Source organism: Pristis pectinata, chromosome 37 (genome assembly GCF_009764475.1).
Source record: "Pristis pectinata isolate sPriPec2 chromosome 37, sPriPec2.1.pri, whole genome shotgun sequence".
Lineage (NCBI taxonomy): Eukaryota > Metazoa > Chordata > Chondrichthyes > Rhinopristiformes > Pristidae > Pristis > Pristis pectinata.
In genome coordinates this window covers 3916955-3937253 of record NC_067440.1, presented here as the reverse complement: position 1 = coordinate 3937253, position 20299 = coordinate 3916955, and the positions used below count along the sequence as shown (strand labels likewise).

Sequence of the window (20299 nt, the reverse complement as noted above, 5' to 3'; positions counted from 1 at the left end):
ACCCCTTCTGGATTGTATGAATACAATGTTTTGCCATTTGGAATGAAAAATGCTCCGGCAACATTTCAAAGAATGATTAATTCAGTGATTCATGGGTTAAAACATACAGATGCCTACATTGACGACTTAGTGACTGGGAATGATACTTGGGAAGGTCACATCTCTGCGTTAGAAAGGTTGTTTGAAAGACTTTCCAAGGCTAACCTTACAGTTAACTTGTCTAAAAGTGAATTTGGCCATGCCACTGTGACGTATCTTGGTAATGTTGTAGGTCAAGGCAAGCAAGCTCCTGTTCAGGCAAAAGTTCAAGCAATATCTGAGTTCCCTATTCCCACAGGTACGAGGACTGTTAGAAGATTTTTGGGAATGGTTGGATATTACCGAAAATTTTGTAAAAATTTTGCTGATATTGCTCTTCCCCTAACTAATCTTCTGAAGAAGGGAGTAAAGTTTGTTTGGACAGATTCTTGTCAAGAAGCATTTGTGAAGCTGAAAGCCATTTTATGCTACCATCCTGTGCTCAAAACACCTGACTTTGAAAAGCCATTTTCATTAGCAGTAGATGCCAGTGATGAAGCTGCAGGAGCTGTGTTGTTGCAGAAGGGTGACCTTGATGATATTGACCATCTTGTAGCTTACTTTTCAAAGAAGTTTAATGAGCATCAAAAGAATTATTCCACCATAGAGAAAGAATTACTGTCGCTTGTTTTAGCCTTGCAACATTTCAGTGTATATGTTTGCACCGCTCAGAAACCATTGACTGTGCATACAGATCATAACCCATTGGTGTTTCTGAGCCGAGTCAAAAACAAGAGCAGAAGGCTGTTAAACTGGAGTTTAATTTTGCAAGAGTTTGATCTCATGATAACTCACATTAAAGGCAAAGATAATGTGATTGCTGATTGTCTTTCCCGATGTTAAATGGGAAACATGTATCTGTACTAATCTGATTTTCTGTAGTTGTGTAGAATGATAATTATTAACATTACTAACTGTATGCGCGGTTGAATTTTTCTTGGGAAAAATTATTTTTAGGTGGGAGGTGTTATGGACTCAGTGAAAGTCCCTTTAAGATGGAAAGTGTGTGTGTATGTGTGGGGCGTGCTTACGTCAATAGAAGATAAAGGACATAATGACGTTGTTGAAGAAGTTAGAAGAAGAAAGGAGAGAGAGAGAGAGAGAGAGAGAGAAGGGAGAGAGACACCAGCTTGCTTGATTTCTCTATCGATGGATGAGAAACAATAACTGTGTTTGCTACTGAAATCCATGTATGGAAGTTGGAAGTAATCCGGTGGAGTTCACTTTGTTGCTGACCTGTAGAAGGAAACAGGTATTTGTGTGTGGACGACCACGATTCGGATGCTTTTCGGGGTGAGGAAGTCACTACCGAGTAAACGCTGGAGTGTCGTTTGGGTTCCATCATGGAACATTTGGATTTCATATTTACTCTCCCTATGTTTCTCTACGTCTACGTCTTATCTTCAGACAACGGTGTTTGTTGAAGAAGCCCTTGCTCATGTTTCACCTTATGGCTTGCGGAACTGAACTTTAAGAACCATTCCGGAACTGGGAGTTTTGGACTTCGTCAGACACACACACGACGAGTTTAGTTTTGGGGTTAACGTTCGAGGTTTAACATTTTTGAATTCTAACATACTAACATTTTTACTTTTATTTTACGTATTATCATAAGTAGTGATTAATAAAATAGTTTTTAACACTAAATAATGCTCAGTGTGTTTCTTTTGTTGCTGGTTCGTGAGACAGGCTTGCTGCTGATGGCGTCCAGAGATGTGAACAATTGTGTTTTGCTGAGCGCTGTGGTGAACTGTGTGGACAGTTTTAAACAACAAACTCGATACTCAGTTGTCTGGTCTCAGTATAAAACCTGTCTACGCTGCCCAAGTTATTGCCATGAGCAACTGAATAATGATGAATATTTTGTATATAATTCTGCTTAAGAGGTGGATATCAACATTCAATCAGCAATTTCTTAATCTCTTAATCACGTTCCGACGTAGACTTCCTTTCTCGGATTCCTACCCACTTCTGTCAACTCGGAGAGAAAGTTGTAGTGTTCTCTGACCACAGGGGAATCAGCTTCTTACCTCCTTAGTCGAAGTATTCAAGATTTGGCCAGGAAAAGCATTCAGGGTTTTCTGTGGTTCCATGGTGTAATGGTGAGCACTCTGGACTCTGAATCCAGCGATCCGAGTTCAAATCTCGGTGGAACCTGTTTGCTGTTAAGTGCTGTGCTGCCCTTGCTGTGGCATGCAGATGTGTCTCTGAACTTCTGATGAACCAAAGCAGCCACCTGAGCTTTCTTTGCAATTCCTTTCATTCAAGGTCTCAGTCCAAATCCATTGGTCCTGAAATCGTACATTTTGCAGGTTTGTCGGGAGTATAAGATCTGATCAAGGAGAAGTAAAGATCCATGAGAATCTTCAAGACATTCAGCATAACCAATGGGAAACAGACTGATGAGAAAAATTGAAGCCAGATAGTGCAGTCAGTTTTCTGTATAGTACATCCTTTCTAAATTGTGGAGACCAGAATTTCACACAATCCTTTTGTGTGGCTTTACTCATAAAGTTGCAAAGTTATATAGTGACTATTCTGTTCTCTGCCCTGACCAATGAAGGCACACAAACCCTCGGCCTTCTTCACCATCCTATCCGCCTGTGTTGCCACTTTTTAGCTGCGATGTACATGGACCATAAGTTCTCTCTTCTCTTCAACATTCCCTGGTGACCAATCATTTATCGGACTCGTCCCACCTTTGGATGATTTGCATGAAGCATCACCTCACTCTTGTCAGGATTAAATTCCATCTGCCAACACTCTGCCCAACTTTCCATTTGAGCTGTGTCCTCCTGTAGGCTGAGAAAACCTTCCTCATTATCTTCTTTAGCAATTTTTGTGAAATCTTTCTACATTCACGTACATGTTATTAATGTGCATCAGAAATAGCATAGATCCAGTCACGGATCGCCGCGGTACACCACATCATCATATCATTCAAGGCTTCAGTCCAGTCATGCGTCTTGAGAGGTGTTGGGTGGGGTGATTCATTCTTGTCTGGAAAGTAGTTTGCAGCATGTGACAAGCCCATCCAGCTGGAATGAGACATTCTCTGGTGGGAAGACAGAGAGAAGTACTTGACAGGGGAGTGTGCAGGTTCCATGGTGTAATGGTGAGCACTCTGGACTTTGAATCCAGCGATACGAGTTCAAATCTCGGTGGAACCTTCCTGTTGTTGATTTGGCAGTTGGTCAATTTAGGACGTGCAAGTTGAAAGGGCGGGTTTCAAGGCAGAGTCGGGGATGTGGTGGGTTGCTTCTTCAGTCGTTTTGTAACGCCAGACTGTCCTTTCTGCTGCTAAGTCAGCAGAGACATACTGGTGCTGTCTGGAGCTGTGAACCAGAGTGTTTTGTGGAGCATTCTGATGAACTACGTGGACGGTGTTCAATGGCAGAGTCGACACTCAGCAGTGCGGTATCCGGATACGAGCAGTTTCTTCTCGTCCCTGCAGAGACACAGCTCACAGGCATTTCCACAGAGTAATAGACTCTTCTGGGTTTTACACAACAAATGCAACAACACGCTTTGAACTGTCAACTTCCTGGTGTTCACAAAATTTATCACTTCCTGCCTGTGAAAACTCTCCGACCCTGGACAACTTGTTAACCCTGTTGCATCATCTGCTTGTCCAATCCAATCCAGTCATTATGTCTATTCTTCTCCTTCCGCTTCGACAATTGTCCCAACTGTCTTCACAGAGCCAGATTTGACCAAGTTCGTCTCTGAGACGTCGTGGTGTCCTGTGGTGAGGATGTAGTTGCTTGGTGTGTGGATCTGCTGTTGTCGTGCGGATAACTGGCAGAGGAAATCCAGGCACATCCTGAACCCGTATTGTCCCTCTTTGTTTATGTACACTGGATACTTTCTCTTCACACTCCCCATTAATCCTCTGATCTGCTCAGTGAGGTTGGCAGGGTCTCTGGTCGGTATTCAATTCAGACCGGACTTCCTCCACACACTGCATCACAAAACCAGCCTGAACCACATTTGCACAGTGCTGCTGTATAACCACTGCGCACTGGGCCACCTGACCCTGCAGATGCTCACTGAGACTCTGTAAGTCTGATACCCTCCAATCCTGTGTGAGGATAATGTCACAAAGTTATTTCACACATTATGCCACAGTGTCGGTACTGCTGAATGATGTCCACACTGACACGTGGCTGCATCTTCATCGCTCCACAGGGGAAAAAGCTTCTTTTCACCTCAGCCCAAGGGTAAACCTGATGGCCAGGGAAAGCAGTCAACATTTGTTGTGGTTCCATGGTGTATTGGTGAGCACTCTGGACTCTGAATCCAGAGATCCGAGTTCAAATCTCGGTGGAACCTGTTTGATGTCAAGTGCCGTTTGGCCTTGCTGATGCATGCAGAGGTTGAGCCTCCGAACATTTGATGAACCAAAGCAGCCATCTGAGCTTTCGCTGTAATTCGTTTCATTCAAGGTCTCAGTCCAACTCCATGGGTCATGACATCGTTCCCTTCTTGGCTGATGTCTTTCATTCTTGCCTTGAGTTTGGACCAGGTGCCAAGCCCCTCTCAGCAGAGTGAAAATGATTGAGGGTGTTCAGGCTCCATGGTGTAATGATGAGCATTCTCGACCTTGAATCCAGGGATCCTGTTCAAATTTCGCCTGAACCTTATTTCTTGTTGGCACGTTGGTAAATTTTTGGCATGCAAGTAGAAAACCTGGGAATGTTGGCAGAAATGAGATTGTCGCTGTTTGGTCTCCCTGTTAATTAAGAATATGAGGCCAGACATTTTGTGCTGTTTAGATCAGCAGTAGTCAGGCTTGCTGCTGATGGCGTCCAGAGATGTGAACATTTGTGTTTTGCTGACCGCCCTGTTGAACTGTGTGGACAGTGTTAAGCAACAGACTCGATATTCAGTTGTCTGGTCTCAGGATAAAACCTATCTATGCTGCCCAAGGTATTTCCATGAGCAACTGAATGAGGATGAATATTAGGGATATAGTTCTGCTGAAGAGATGGATATCAACAGTCAAACAGCAGTTTCTTAATCTCTCAAACACGTTCTGACGTAGAATTCCTTTCTCGGTTTCCTACCCAGTTCTGTCAACTCGGAGGGAAAGTTGTGGTGTGCTTTGACCGCAGGGGAATCAGCTTCATACCTCCTTAGTCGAAGTGTTCAGGATTGGGCCACGAAAAACATTTAGCGTTTCCTGTGGTTCCATGGTGTAATGGTGAGCACTCTGGACTCTGAATCCAGCGATCCGAGTTCAAATCTCGGTGGAAACTGTTTGCTGTCAAGTGCTTTACTGCCCTTGCGTATGCATCCAGAAGTTCTGTCTCTGAACTTCTGATGAACCATAGCAGCCACCTGTGCTTTCCTTGCGATTCGTTTCGAACAAGGTCTCAGTCCTACTCCATGAGTCCTGAGATCGTAAATGTTCAGGTCTGTCATGATTATGAGATCGACGATCAGATAAAGGAGAGGTAGATATCCAGGAGAATCTTCAAGACATTCAGTATATCCAGTGGGAAACAGACTGAGGTGAAGAATTGAAGCCATATAGTGTACTCAGTTTGATTACTTACAATGTGGTATAATGTGTGAGGTGAGTTTATGACATTATCCTTGCACAGGATTGGAGGGTATCAGATTTACAGAGTCACAGTGAGCTTCCGAGTGGTCAGGTGGTCTAGACCGCTGTGGTTATGCAGCCGCACTGTGCAAATGTGGTTTCGGCTGCTTTTGTGGTGCATCGTTTTGAGTGAATTCGGTGACCTTAAGGATCCAGAGAATCTGAGAGATCACTGTGGGAATCTATGTGTGGAAAGACTGGAGATGGGTAAGGGGTTAAATGAACATTTCTCCTCAGTATTTACTATCACGACGGAACTAGGATCCAGTGAGTTCAGGGAATAGAGCCGTGGTAACCCGAAACATGTCAACATTGAAAAGGAGTAAGTGTTGGTGGTGTTGAAGTGAATCAAGGTGGATTAAACCATGAGGCCTTGGCATGCTTTTCCTGGTCCAAATGATGACTGCCTTTCCAGGCCCAAAAATGTACTCTTGGGCTGAAACATCATGAAAGTCTCCATGTACTTTCGGGATTACAAGCGAACTCTTTTGAAACCACACTGAACATGTTACGCATGTTAGTTATAAGAATGAGAAGATGTTAAATTTTATATTCCAAATAAGGGTGTATGTCCCCAGGGTGAGGGGATGTTTCGCAGTCAGGTGGGGAACACAACGGAATAGATGGCTGGAGCTCTGTTGGAGACTTCACTGGCCACAGGTCAGTTTCCCTGTGACAGATGGTGTACAAATGTGCTCCTTTAGACAGGCCGGGCCAGAGGGAAAAGCCGGCTACTATTAGCTCAGTAAGTCTGACATCTCAGACAGGGATATTAGTAAAGGTAACTCTCAGGGACTAGATTGATCCAGACTTGAAAAAGCAGGGATTGCTGAGGGACGGTCAGTGCGGCTTCGTTCATTCGAAATCCAGCCTCAGTAATCTGATTGAATGTTTTGAGGAAGCAACTACGTTTATTCACGAGGACAATTCAGTGGACGTTCTACTTCAGTGAGGCTTTTGACAAGGACCGACGTTATAGACTGATCCAAACGTATTGAGCCCATGGGCCCCAGGGCAGATTGGATCCAAGATTGACTTGGCAACATGAGGCAGGAGGTGTGGGAGTATTTGCGTTTCTGACTGTAAGGCAGTGACCAGCGGTCATCGAGTCATTGTGTTCTACAGCACAGAAATGGGCCCTTCGGCCCACCACATCCGTTTCGACCATTTTCCCATCCACACTACTCCCATCTGCCTGCATTAGGGCCGTGTCCTTCTGTGTCCGTCTGTTAGGTGTTTCTGTAAATGTCTCTTCGATGTGGTGCTGGTCTGATTCCACACCTTCGCCGGCAGCGCGCTCCGATATCACCCTCTCTCAATATAAAACCATACCCCCCAGGTGCCCCTTAACAGCCTTCCTCCCACCTTAAACCTGTGCCTTATTGTAGTTGATCCCCAACCATGGGTAAAAGATTTTGACTATCGCTGCCCTATCGCTGCCTCTTATAATCCAAAACACGTCTGTCATAGAACACAGAATAGTACAGCAGGGGATCGGGCCTTTTGGGCCAAGATGTCTGCGTTAATCGTGATGTCAGATTAAACACATTCTCTCGCGCCTGCTCTGGATTCATATCCATCCATTCCCAGTATATTCCTGTGTCTAACGGCCTCAAATGCCACTACCTTATCTCTTCCCGCCATACCCACAGCCCGTTCTTAGAACCCTCCGCTCACTGTGTAAACAACCTGACCCGCAGATCTGCTTCCAACTTTCCCCATCTCAGCTAAAATGCATGTCCCCTTCTACTTGAGATTTCTACCCTTGGAACACTAGACGAGCCTATGCAATATCTCTGTGTGTAAAACAGATTCCCTTCAAATCCCCTTTAAACCTCCTTCCTCTCAACTTAAACCTGTGCCCTCTTGTTGTTTATCCACAACCATGGGAAAAAGATTTTGACCATACACACTTTCTCTGCCTCTCATAATCTTATACACCCCTACATGGTCAAGTCTCAGCCTACTTCACACCTGGGAACACCAGCCCAGCCTCTCCAATCTCTCCCGTAACAAAAGCCCTCCAATCATGGCAACATCCTGGTGAATCTCCCCTGCATATTCTCCAGTGAAATCACCACCTTTCTCTATTGTGGAGAACAGAATTGCACACAATCCTTTTCTGTGGCCGTACTCATAAAGTTGCAACGTAATATCGTCGCTATTCTGTTCGCTGCCCTGACCAATGAAGGCGCACATACCATCCGCCTTCTTCACCATGCTATCCACCTGTGTTGCCACGTTCAAGCTGCGATGGACATGGACCCCAAGGTCTCTCTGCTCTTCAACATTACCTGGTGACCCAGCATTTATCGGACACGTCTCACCCTTGGATGATCTGCCAGATGTATCACCTCAAGCTTGTCAGGATTAAAATCCATCTGCCAACACTCTGCCCAACTTTCCAACTGATCTGTATCCTGCTGTAGCCTGAGACATTCTTCCTCAGTATCTACATCACCAAATTTTGTGAAAGTCTTCTCCAATCACGTCCATGTCATTAATGTGAATCACAAACAGCATAGATCCCAGCACGAATCGCTGTGGTACACAACACTATGATATCATTCAAGGCTTTAGTCCAATTCATGCGTCTTGAGAGGTGTTCGGTGGGGTGATTCATTCTTGTATGGAAAGGAGTTTGCAACAGGTGACAAGCCCCTCCAGCTGGAATGAAACATTCTCCATGTGGGGAGACAGAGAGAAGGAACTTGTCAGGGGAGTGTTCAGGTTCCATGGTGTAATGGTGAGCACTCTGGACTTTGAATCCAGCGATTCGAGTTCGAATCTCGGTGGAACCTTCCTGTTAGTGATTTGGCAGTTGGCCAATTTCGGACGTGCAAGTTGACAGGCCGGGTTTCTTGGCAGAGTTGGGGATGTGGTGCGTTGTTCCTTCAGTAATTTAGTAACGCCAGCATGTCCTTTGTGCTGCTAAATCAGCAGAGGGCAGACTGGTGCTGTCTGAAGCTGTGAAGCAGAGTGCTTTGTGGAGCGTTCTTGTCAACTGCGTGGACAGTGTTAAATAACAGAGTCGACACTCAGCAGTCCGGTCTGGATACAAGCAGTTTCTTCACGTTCCTGCAGAGAAACGCTCACAGGCATTTCCAGTGATTTATAGACTGTTGCTGGCTTTACAGAACAAATGCAGCGACACACTTTGAACTTTCAGCTTCCTTGTGTTCACAACATTTAACACTTCCTGCCAGTGAAAAGCCACCGACCCTGTAAACCTTGATAACCCTGTTGCATCAGCTGCTGGTCCAATCAAATCCAGTCATTATGACTGTTCTTCTCGTTCCGCATTGAAAACTATCCCAACCTTCTTCACATGGTCAGATTTGGCCAAATTCGTCTCTGAGACGTCCTGGTGTCCTGTGGTGAGGATGTAGTTGCTTGGTCTGTGGATCTGCCGTTGTCGTGCAGATCAGGTGCAGAAGGAATCCAGGCACACCTTGAACCCGTATTGTCCCTCTCTGCTTTTGTCCAGCGGAAAGTTTCTCTTCACACTCCCCATTAATCCTCTGACCTTCCCAGTTAGGTTGTCTGTGTCTCTGGTCGGTACTCACTTCACAGCGGACTTCCTCCACACTCTGAATCACCAAACCAGACTGAACCACATTTGCGCAGTGCTGCTGTATAAAAACAGCGCTCTGGTCCACCTGACACTGCAGATGCTCACTGTAACTCTGTAAGTCTGATACCCTCCCATCCTCTGTGAGGATAATATCACAAACTCACTTCACACAAAATACCACAGTGTCGGTAGTGCTGAATGATGTCCACACTGACACGTGGCAGATATTCATCGCTCTACAGGGGGATAAGTTTCTTGTCACCTCAGCAGAAGGATACACCTGATGGCCAGGAAATACCGTCAAGATTTGTTGTGGTTCCTTGGTGTAATGGTGAGCACTTTGGACTCTGAATCCAGCGATCCGAGTTCAAGTCTCGGTGGAACCTGTTTGCTGTCAAGTGCTGTGCTGCCCCTGCGGATGCATGCAGAGTTTGTGCCTCCTAACATTTTATGAACCAAAGCAGCCATCTGAGCTTTCGCTGCAATTCGTTTCATTCACGGTCTCAGTCCAACTCAATGGGTTCTGAAGACGTTCCCTTCTTTGCTAATGTCGCTCATTTTTGGCTTGGGTTTGCACCCTGTGACAAGCCCATCGCATCGGAGTGAAAATGATTGAGCGTGTCAGGTTCCATCATGTAATGAAGAGCATTCTGGACTTTCACTCCACAGATCCGAGTTCAAATCTCTCTGGAACCTTCATGCTTGTAGGCAAGTTGGTAAATTTTGGGCATGCAATTTGAAGTCCTGGGATTGTTGGCAGAGATGAAATTATCGCTGTTTGCTCTCGTTGTTAATTAAGAATCTGAGTCCAGACATTTTGTGCTGTTACATCAGCAGTAGTCAGGCTTGCTGGTGATGGCGTCCAGAGATGTGAACAATTGTGTTTTGCTGATCGTTCTGTTGAACTGCGTGGACAGTGTTAAGCAACAGACTCGATACTCAGTTGTCTGGTCTGAGGATAAAACCTACCTACGCTGCCCAAGGTATTGCCATGAGCAACTGAATCATGATGAATATTTGGGATATAATTCTGCGGAAGAGGTGGATATCGACAGTCAGTCAGCAATTTCTTATCCTCTCAAACACGTTCCGACGTAGACTTCCTATCTCCGTGTCCTACCCAGTTCTGTCATATCGGAGAGAAAGTTATGGTGTTCTCTGACCGCCGGGGAATCTGATTCTTACCTACTTAATCCATGAATTCAGGATTGGGCCAGGAAAGGCATTCAGCGTTTTCTGTGGTTCCATGGTGTAATGTTGAGCACTCTGGACTGTGAATCCAGCGATCCGAGTTGAAATCTCCCTGAACCTGTTTGCCGTCAAGTGCTGCGATGCCCTTCCGGATGCATGCAGAGGTTGTATCTCTGAACATCTGATGAACCAAAGCAGCCACCTGAGCTTTCCTTGCGATTAGTTTCATTCAAGATCTCAGTCCAACTCCATGGATCAGAGATCCTACATTTTGAAGGTCTGCCAGAATTGTGAGTTAAAGGATCAGATCAAGGAAAAGTAGAGATCCATGAGATTTCTTCAAGAAATTCAGTCCATCCAATTGGAAACAAACTGAGGAGAAGAACTGAAGCCAGATCGTGCAGTCAGTTTGATTACTTACAATGTGGTATAATGTGTGAAGTGAGTTTATGATATTATACTTGTACAGGATGGGAGGGTATCAGAGTTGCAGAGTCACAGTGAGCTTCTGCGTGGTCTGGTGGTACAGACCAATGTGGTTATACAGCAGCACTGTGCAAATGTGGTTGAGCCTGGTGTTGTGATGCATCGAATTGAGAAAATGCAGTAAACTTAAGGATCCAGATCATCTGAGAGTTCACCGTGGAAATCTATGTGTGGAGACACGGGAGATCGTAAGGTGATAAACGAACACTTCTCCTCAGTATCTACCATCACGTCGGAACTGGGAACCAGTGAGTTAAGGGAATTCAACCGTGGTATTCCGAAACATGTCAACATTACAAAGGAGAAAGTGTTGGTGGTGTTGAAGTGCATCAAGGTGGATAAAATCCTGGGGCCTTGGCATGTTTTTCCTGGTCCAAATGCTGACTGCTTTTCCAGACCCAACCCTGTACACTTGGGCTGAAGCATCATGAAAGTCTCCCTGTACTTTCGGGATTACAAACCAATTCATTTGAGACTACACTGAACACGTTACACATGATAGTTATAAGAATGCGCAGATGTTAAATGTCTGATACCAAATAAATGTGGATGTGTCCAGGGTGAGGGGATTTTAAGCGGTCTGGTGGGCAACACAACGGAGTAGATGGCTGGAGCTCTGATGGAGACTTCACTGGAAACAGATCATGTTCCCTGTGACAGGCGGTGAACAATTGTACTCCTTTAGAAAGGCCGGACCACAGTGAAAATCTGGGTACTTTTATCTCAGTAAGTCTGACATCTCTGACAGGAAAATTATTAAAGGTAACTCTCAGGGACAGCATTGATCCAGACTTGGAAAGGCAGGGATTGCTTAGGGACGGTCAGTGTGGCTTTGAAAATGGGAAATCCAGCCGCATTATCTGATTGAATGTTTTGAGGAAGTAACTAAGTTTATTCACGAGGACAGTTCAGTGGACGTTGGACTTCAGTGAGGCCTTTTGAGAAGAACCGGCTTTATCGACTGATCCAAACGTTTTGACCCCATGGGACCCAGTGCAGATTGGATCCAAAATTGAATTGGCAACATGAGGCAGGGTGTGTGGAGGGTTTCTGTTTCTGACTGTAAGTCAGTGACCAGCGGTCATGGAGTCATTGTGTTCTGCAGTACCGAAATGGGCCCCTCGGCCCAGCACATCCGTGCCGACCATTTCCCCAGCCACACTACTCCTGCCTGCATTAGGGCCGTGCCCTTCTGTGTCTATTTGTTAGGTGTTTCAGTAAACGTCCCTTCAGTGTGGTGCTGGTCTGATTCCACACCTTCCTCCTTCAGAATGCTCCGATTTCACCCACTCTCTGTATAAAAACATACCGCTCAGGTCCCCTTTAAACCTCCTTCCTCCAACCTTTAACCTGTGCCCCCTTTTGATCCCCAGCCATGGGAAACAGATTTTGACTATCCACACTTTCTCTGCCTCTCAGCATCTTATACACCTCTATATGGTCACCTCGCAGCCTCCTTCACTCCAGGGAACACCAGCCCAGCCTGTCCAATCTCTCCCCTAACTAAAGCCATCCAATCCAGGCAACATGCTGGTGAATCTTCTCTGCACTCTCTCCAGTACAATCAGATCCTTTCTGTATTGTGGAGACCAGGGTTGCACACAATTCTTCAAGTGTGACGGACTCATATTTGCAATTTTATATCGTGACTCTTCTGTTCTCTGCCCTGACCAATGAAGGCATACAAACCCTTTGGCTTCTTCACCATCCTATCCACCTGTGTCGCCACTTTCAAGCTGCGATGGACATGGACCCCAAGGTCTCTATGCACTTTAACATTCCCTGGTGACCCACCATTTATCGGACACGTCCCACCCTTGAATGATCTGCCTGAAGCATCACCTCACCCTTGTCAGGATTAAATTCCATCTGACAACACTCTGACCAACTTTCCAACTGATCTGTCTCCTGCTGTAGGCTGAGACAACGTACCTCATTATCTACTTCAGCAATTTTTGTGAAAACCTTCTCCATTCACGTCAATGTCATTAAAATACATCACAATCAGCCTAGATCCCAGAGCCCATCGCTGTGGTACGCCACATTATCATATTATTCAAGGCTTTAATCCAGTCATGCGTCTTGAGAGGTGTTGGATGGGGTGATTCATTCTTCCCTGGAAAGGAGTTTGCAGCAGGTGACAAGCCCCTCCAGCGGGAATGAGACATTATCCTGGTGGGGAGACAGAGAGAAGGAACTTGACAGGGCAGAGTGCAGGTTCCATGGTGTAATGGTGAGCACTCTGGACTTTGAATCCAGCGATCCGAGTTCAAATCTCGGTGGAACCTTCCTGTTGGTGATTTGTCAGTTGGTTAATTTAGGACGTGCAAGTTGAAAGGGCGGGTTTCATGGCAGAGTCGGGGATGTAGTGGGTTGCTTCTTCAGTCATTTTATAAAGCCAGCCTGTCCTTTGTGCTGCTAAATCAGCAGAGGGCAGAGTAGTGCTGTCTGGAGCTGTGAACCAGAGGTTTTTTTTTTGTGGAGCGTTCTGGTCAACTGCGTGGGCAGGGTAAAATAACAGAGTCGACACTCAGCAGTGGGGTCTCCGGATACAAACAGTTTCTTCACGTCCCTGCAGAGAAACAACTCAAAGGCATTTCCACTGAGTTATAGACTGTTGTGGGTTTTACACAACAAATGCAGCGACACACTCTGAACTGTCAACTTCCTGGTGTTCACAGCATTTAACACTTCCTGCCTGTGAAAACTCACCGACCCTGTACACCTTGGTAACACTGTTGCATCAGCTGCTTGTCCAATCCTATCCAGTCATTATGACAATTCTTCTCGTTCCGCTTTGAAAATTGTCCCAACTCTCTTCACAGAGCCAGATTTGGCCAAGTTCGTCTCTGAGACATCCTGCTGTCTGTGGTGAGGATGTAGTTGCTTGGTCTGTTGATCTGCTGTTGTCGTGCGGATCTTTGGCAGAGGAAATCCAGGCACATCTTCAACCTGTATTGTGCCTCCTTGTTTTTGTACACCGGAGACTTTCTGTTCACACTCCCCATTAATCCTCTGACCTGCCCGGTCAGGTAGGTATTGTCTCTTGTCGGTACTCACTTCACACCGGACTTCCTCCACACTCTGCATCACAAAACCAGCCTGAACCACATTTGCACAGTGCTGCTGTATAACCACAGCGCTCTGGGCCACCTGAACCTACAGATGCTCACTGTGACTCTGTAATTCTGATGCCCTCCAATCCTGTTTCAGGATAATGTCACAAACTCACTTCACACATTATGCCACAGTGCCGGTAGTGCTGAATGATATTCACACTGACACGTGGCTGCATCTTCATCGCTCCACAGGGAGATAAGTTTCTTGACACCTCAGCCCAAGGGTACACCTTATGGCCAGGAAAAGCAGTGAACATTTGTTGTGGTTCCATGGTGTAAAGGTGAGCACTTTCGACTCGGATTCCAGCGATCCGAGTTCAAATATCGGTGGAACGTGTTTGCTGTAAAGTGTTGTGCTGCCCTTGCGTATGCATGCAGAGGTTGTGCCTCCGAACATTTGATGAACCAAAGCAGCCATCTGATCTTTCGCTGAAATTCATTTCATTCAAGGACTCAGCCCAACTCCATAGGTCCCGAGATCGTTCACTTCTTAGCAGATGTCGTTCATTCTTGGCTTGTGTTTGCACCCGGTGGCAAGCCCATCGCAGCAAAGTGAAAATAATTGAGGGTGTGCAGGTGCCATGGTGTAATGATGAGCAGTCTGGACTTTGAATTCAGTGATCCGAGTTCAAATCTCGCTGGAACCTTCATGCTTGTTGGCAAGTTGGGAAATTTTCGGCATGCAAGTTTAAAACCTGGGATTGTTGGCAGAGTTGAGATTGTCGTTGTTTCGTATCGATGTTAATTAAGAATCTGAGGCCAGACATTTTGTGCTGTTAGATCAGCAGTAGTCAGGTTTGTTGCTGATGAAGTCCAGAGATGTGAAAAATTGTGTTTTGCTGAGAGTTCTGGTGAACTGTGTGGACAGTGTTACGCAACAGATTCGAAACTCAGTTGTCTGGTCTCAGGATAAAACCTATCTACGCTGCCCAAGGTATTGCCATGAGCAACTGAATAATGATGAATATTAGGGATATAATTCTGTTGAAGCGGTGGACATCAACAGTCAATCAGCAATTTCTTAATCCCTTAGACACGTTCCGACGTAGACTTCCTATCTCGATTTCCTACCCAGTTCTGTCAACTCGGAGAGAAATTTGTGGTGTTCTCTGACCACAGGGGAATCAGCTTCTTACCTCCTTAGTCCATGTATTCAGGTTTGGGCCAGGAAAAGCATTCAGCGTTTTCTGTGGTTCCATGGTTCAATGGTGAGCACTCTGGACTCTGAATCCAGCGATCCGAGTTCAAATGTCGGTGGAAACTGTTTGCTGTCAAGGGCTGTGCTGCCCTTGCGGGTGCATGCAAAGGTGGTGTCTCTGAACTTCTGATGAACGAAAGCAGCCATCTGAGCTTTCGTTGCAATTCGTTTCATTCAAGATCTCAGTCCAACTCCATGGGTCCAGAGATCCTACATTTTTCAGGTCTGTCGGGATTATGAGTTAAACGAAACATTTCGGAGAAATAGAGATCCATGAGAATCTTCAATAAATTCAGTCCATCTCATGGTAAACAGACCGAGGAGAAGAACTGATGCCAGATCGTGCAGTCAGTTTGATTACTTACAATGTGGTATAATATGTGAGGTGAGTTTATGACATTATCCTTGTACAGGATGGGAGAGTGTTAGAGTTACAGAGTCACACTGAGTTTCTGCGTTGTCAGGTGGTCCAGACCGCTGTGGTTATAAATCAGCACTGTGCAAATGTGGTTCAGGCTGGTTTGGTGATGCATCGTCTGAGAAAATGCCCTAAGCTTAAGTATCCAGGGAATCTGAGAGATCGCTGTGGGAATCTATGTGTGGAATCACGGGAGATCGGCAAGTTGTGAAACGAACGCCTCTCCTCAGTATATACCATCACGTAGGAACTGCGAACCAGTGATGGCGGTGTTGAAGTGCATCAAGCTGGATAAAACCCTGGGACCTTGGCATGCTTTTCCTGGCCCAACCCTGTACACTTCGGCTGAAGCATCATGAATGTCTCCCTGTACTTTCGGGATCACAAGCCTATTCATTTGAGACCACACTCAGCACGTTACACATGTTATTTACAAGAATGAACAGATGTTAAAATCTTATACCAAATAAGGATGGATGTCGCCAGGGTGAGGGGACTTTTCGCTTGCTGGGGGCATCACAACAAAGTAGATGGCTGGAGCTCTGATGGAGACATCACTGTGCACAGATCAGGTTGCCTGTGAGAGGCGGTGAACAGATGTGCTCTTTTAGACAGGCCGGGCCACAGGGAAAATCCGGGTAATTATAGCTCAGTACGTCTGACATCTTTGACAGGAAAATTATTAAAGGTAACTCTCAGGGACGGGATTGAACCAGACTTGCGACAGCAGGGATTGCTTAGGGACTGTCAGTGTGGCTTTGTTGATGGGAAGTCCAGCCGCAGCATCTGATTGAATGTTTTACGGAAGTAACTAAGTTTATTCACTAGGACAGTTCAGTGGACGTTGGACTTCAGTGCGGCATTTGACAAGGACCGGCGTTATCGACTGATCCAAACGTTTCGATCGCATGGGACCCAGGGCAGGTTGGATCCAACATTGAATTGGCAACATGAGGCAGGGGGTGTGGGAGGGTTTGCGTTTCTGACTGTAAGTCAGCGACTAGCGGTCATGGAGTCGTTGTGTTCTGCGATACCTAATGGGCCCTTCGGCCCACCTCATCCGTGCCGACCATTTTCCCGGCAACACTACACCCATCTGCCAGCATTAAGGTCGTGCACTTCTATGTCTATCTCTTAGGTGTTTCAGTAAACGTCCCTTTAGTGTGCTGCTGGTCAGATTCCACACCATCCACCTGCAGTGCGTTCCGATATCACCCATTCTCTGTGTAAAAACTTACCGCTCAGGTCCCCTTTAAACCTCCTTCCTCCCACATTTATCCTGTGCCCTCTTGTTGTTGATCCCCAACCATGGGAAAAGGATTTTGACTATCCACAGTTTCTCTGCCTCTCATCATCTTATACACCTCTATATGGTCACCGCTCAGCCTCCTTCACTCCAGGTAACACCAGGTCAGCCTCTCCAATCTCTCCCCTAACTAAAGCCATCCAATCCAGGCAACATCCTGGTGAATCTTCTCTGCACTCTCTCCAGTGCAATCACATCCTTTCTCTGTTGTGGTGACCAGAATTGCACACATTCCCTCAAGTGTGGCCGTACTCATAAAGTTCCAAAGATAGATCGTGATTCTTCTGTTCTCTGCCCTGACCAATGAAGGGACACATGCCATCCGCCTTCTTCACCATCGTATCCACCGGTGTTGCCACTTTATGGTACGATGGACATGGACCCCAAGGTCCCTCTGCTCTTCAACATTCCCTGGTGACCCACCATTTATCGGACACGTCCCACCCCTGGATGATCTGCCTGAAGCATCACCTCACGCTTGTCAAGATTAAATTCCATATGCCAACACTCTGCCCAGCTTTCCAACTGATCTGTATCCTGCTGTAGACTGAGACAACCTTCCTTATTATCTACATCATCTATTTTTGTGAAAACCTTCTCCATTCACGTCCATGTCATTAAAATGCATCACAATCAGAATAGATCGTAGAGCCCAACGCTGTGGTACACCACATTATCATATCATTCAATTCTTTAGTCCAGTCATGCGTCTTGAGAGGTGTTGGGTGGGGTGATTCATTCTTGTCTGGAAAGGAGTTTGCAGCATGTGACAAGCCCCTCCAGATGGAATGTGACATTCTCCTGGTGGGAGACAGAGAGAAATACTTGACAGGGTAGTGTGCATGTTCCATGATGTAATGGTGAGCACTCTGGACTTTGAATCCAGCGATCCGAGTAAAAATCTCGGTGGAACCTTCCTGTTGGTGAATTGGCAGTTGGTAAATTGAGGACGTGCAAGTTGAAAGGGCGGGTTTCATGGCGGAGTCGGTGATGTGGTGGGTTGTTTCTTCAGTCATTTTGTAACGCCAGCCTGTCCTTTCAGCTGCTAAATCAGCAGAGGGCAGACTGGTGTTGTCTCGTGCTGTGAACCAGAGTGTTTTGTGGAGCGTTCTGATCAACTACGTGGACGGTGTTAAATAACAGAGTCGACGCTCAGCAATGCGTTCTCCGGATCCGAGCAGTTTCTTCTCGTCCCTTCAGAGACACAGCTCACAGGCATTTCCACTGAGTAATCGATTGTTGTGGGTTTTACACAACTAATGCAGCGACACACTTTGAACTCTCAACTTCCTGGTTGTTCACAACATTTAACACTTCCTGCCTGTGAAAACTCTCCGACCCTTTACAAGTTGTTAATCCTGTTGCATCAGCTGCTGGTCCAATCCAATCCAGTCATGATGACTATTCTTCTCGTTCCGCTTTGAAAATTGTCCCAACTCTCTTCACAGAGCCAGATCTGTCCAAGTTCGTCTCTGAGACGTCCTGGTGTCCTGTGGTGAGGATGTAATTGCTTGGTGTGTGGATCTGCTGTCGTCGGGCGGATCATTGGCAGAGGGATTCCAGGCACATCCTGAACCCGTATTGTCCCTCCTTGTTTCTGTTCATCGGAGACTTTCTCTTCACACTCCCCATTAATATTCTGACCTGCTCAGTGAGGTTGTCAGTGTCTCTGGTCGGGACTTAGTTCACACCGGTCTCCATCCACACTCTGCATCACAAAAGCAGCCTGAACCACATTTGCACAGTGCTGCTGTATAACCACAGCGCTCTGGGCCACCTGACCCTGCAGCTGCTCCCGGTGACTCTGTAAGTCTGATACCCTCCAATCCTGTGTGAGGATAATGTCACAAACTCATTTCACACATTATGTCACAGTGTCGGTAGTGCTGAATGATGTCCACACTGACACGTGGCTGCATCTTCATCGCTCCACAGGAGAAAAATTTTCTTGTCACCTCAGCCCACGGGTGGGACTGATGGCCAGGGAAAGCAGTCAACATTTGTTGTGGTTCCATGGTGTAATGGTGAGCACTCTGGACTCTGAATCCAGCGATCCGAGTTCAAATCTCGGTGGAACCTGTTTGATGTCAAGTGCCGTTTGGCCTTGCTGATGCATGCAGAGGTTGTGCCTCCGAACATTTGATGAACCAAAGCAGCCATCTGAGCTTTCGCTGTAATTCATTTCATTCAAGGTCTCAGTCCAACTCCATAGGTCATGACATCGTTCCCTTCTTGGAGTTGTTCATTCCTGATGTTGTTCATTCTTGCCTTGAGTTTGGACCCGGTGCCAAGCCCCTCTCAGCATAGTGAAAATTATTGAGCGTGTTCAGGATCCCTGGTGTAATGATGAGCATTCTGGACTTTGAATCCAGGGATGCTGTTCAAATTTCGCCTGAACCTTATTTCTTGTTGGCACGTTGGTAAACTTTTGGCATGCAAGTAGAAAACCTGGGATTGTTAGCAGAAATTAGATTGTCTCTGTTTGCTCTCGATGTTAATTGAGAATCTGAGGCCAGACATTTTGTGCTGTTAGATCAGCCGTAGTCAGGCTTGCTGATGATGGCGTCCAGAGATGTGAACATTTGTGTTTTGCTGAGCGTTCTGTTGAATGTGTGGACAGTGTTAAGCAACGGACTCGATACTCAGTTGTCTGGTCTCAGGATAAAACCTGTCTACGCTGCCCAAGGTATTGCCATGAGCAACTGAATGATAATGAATATTAGGGATATAATTCTGCCGAAGAGATGGATATCTACAGTCAATCAGCAATTTCTTAATCTCTCAAAGACGTTCCTACGTAGAATTCCTTTCTCGGTTTCCTACCCAGTTCTGTCAACTCGGAGAAAAAGCTGTGGTGTTCTGTGACCACATGAGAATCAGCTTTTTACCTCCTTAGTCGATGTATTCAAGATTGGGCCATGAAAAGCATGCAGCGTTTTCTGTGGTTCCATGGTGTAATGGTGAGCACTCTGGACTCTGAATCCAGCGATCCGAGTTCAAATCTCGGTGGAACCTGTTTGCTGTCAAGTGCTTTACTGCCCTCGCGTCTGCATGCAGAAGTTCTGTCTCTGAACTTCTGATGAACCATAGCAGCCACCTGAGCTTTCCTTGCGATTCGTTTCATTCAAGGTCTCAGTCCAACTCCATGGGTCCTGATATCGTAAATTTTCAGGTCTGTCATGATTATGAGATAGACGATCAGACGAAGGAGATCCATGAGAATTTTCATGACATCCAGTATATCCAATGGGAAAAAGACTGATGTGAAGAATTGAAGCCATATAGTGTACACAGTTTGATTACTTACAATGTGGTATAATGTGT

The 20299-nt window shown here is 46.0% G+C and overlaps 9 non-coding genes across 9 annotated transcripts; all 9 read left to right on the top strand.

Moving 5' to 3' along the window:
- Window positions 1-2163: 2163 nt before the first annotated feature.
- trnaq-cug (transfer RNA glutamine (anticodon CUG)) lies at window positions 2164-2235 on the top strand. The gene has a single exon. It is a non-coding gene; the product is annotated as a tRNA-Gln (tRNA).
- A 941-nt stretch (window positions 2236-3176) lies between these two features.
- On the top strand, window positions 3177-3248 carry trnaq-uug (transfer RNA glutamine (anticodon UUG)). Its single transcript has one exon. It is a non-coding gene; the product is annotated as a tRNA-Gln (tRNA).
- A 1090-nt stretch (window positions 3249-4338) lies between these two features.
- Window positions 4339-4410, top strand: trnaq-cug (transfer RNA glutamine (anticodon CUG)). Its single transcript has one exon. It is a non-coding gene; the product is annotated as a tRNA-Gln (tRNA).
- Window positions 4411-5264: 854 nt separating this feature from the next.
- trnaq-cug (transfer RNA glutamine (anticodon CUG)) lies at window positions 5265-5336 on the top strand. Its single transcript has one exon. It is a non-coding gene; the product is annotated as a tRNA-Gln (tRNA).
- A 3076-nt stretch (window positions 5337-8412) lies between these two features.
- trnaq-uug (transfer RNA glutamine (anticodon UUG)) lies at window positions 8413-8484 on the top strand. Its single transcript has one exon. It is a non-coding gene; the product is annotated as a tRNA-Gln (tRNA).
- A 1087-nt stretch (window positions 8485-9571) lies between these two features.
- On the top strand, window positions 9572-9643 carry trnaq-cug (transfer RNA glutamine (anticodon CUG)). The gene has a single exon. It is a non-coding gene; the product is annotated as a tRNA-Gln (tRNA).
- A 3507-nt stretch (window positions 9644-13150) lies between these two features.
- On the top strand, window positions 13151-13222 carry trnaq-uug (transfer RNA glutamine (anticodon UUG)). The gene has a single exon. It is a non-coding gene; the product is annotated as a tRNA-Gln (tRNA).
- A 5760-nt stretch (window positions 13223-18982) lies between these two features.
- On the top strand, window positions 18983-19054 carry trnaq-cug (transfer RNA glutamine (anticodon CUG)). Its single transcript has one exon. It is a non-coding gene; the product is annotated as a tRNA-Gln (tRNA).
- Window positions 19055-19918: 864 nt separating this feature from the next.
- On the top strand, window positions 19919-19990 carry trnaq-cug (transfer RNA glutamine (anticodon CUG)). Its single transcript has one exon. It is a non-coding gene; the product is annotated as a tRNA-Gln (tRNA).
- The last annotated feature ends 309 nt before the right edge of the window (window positions 19991-20299 follow it).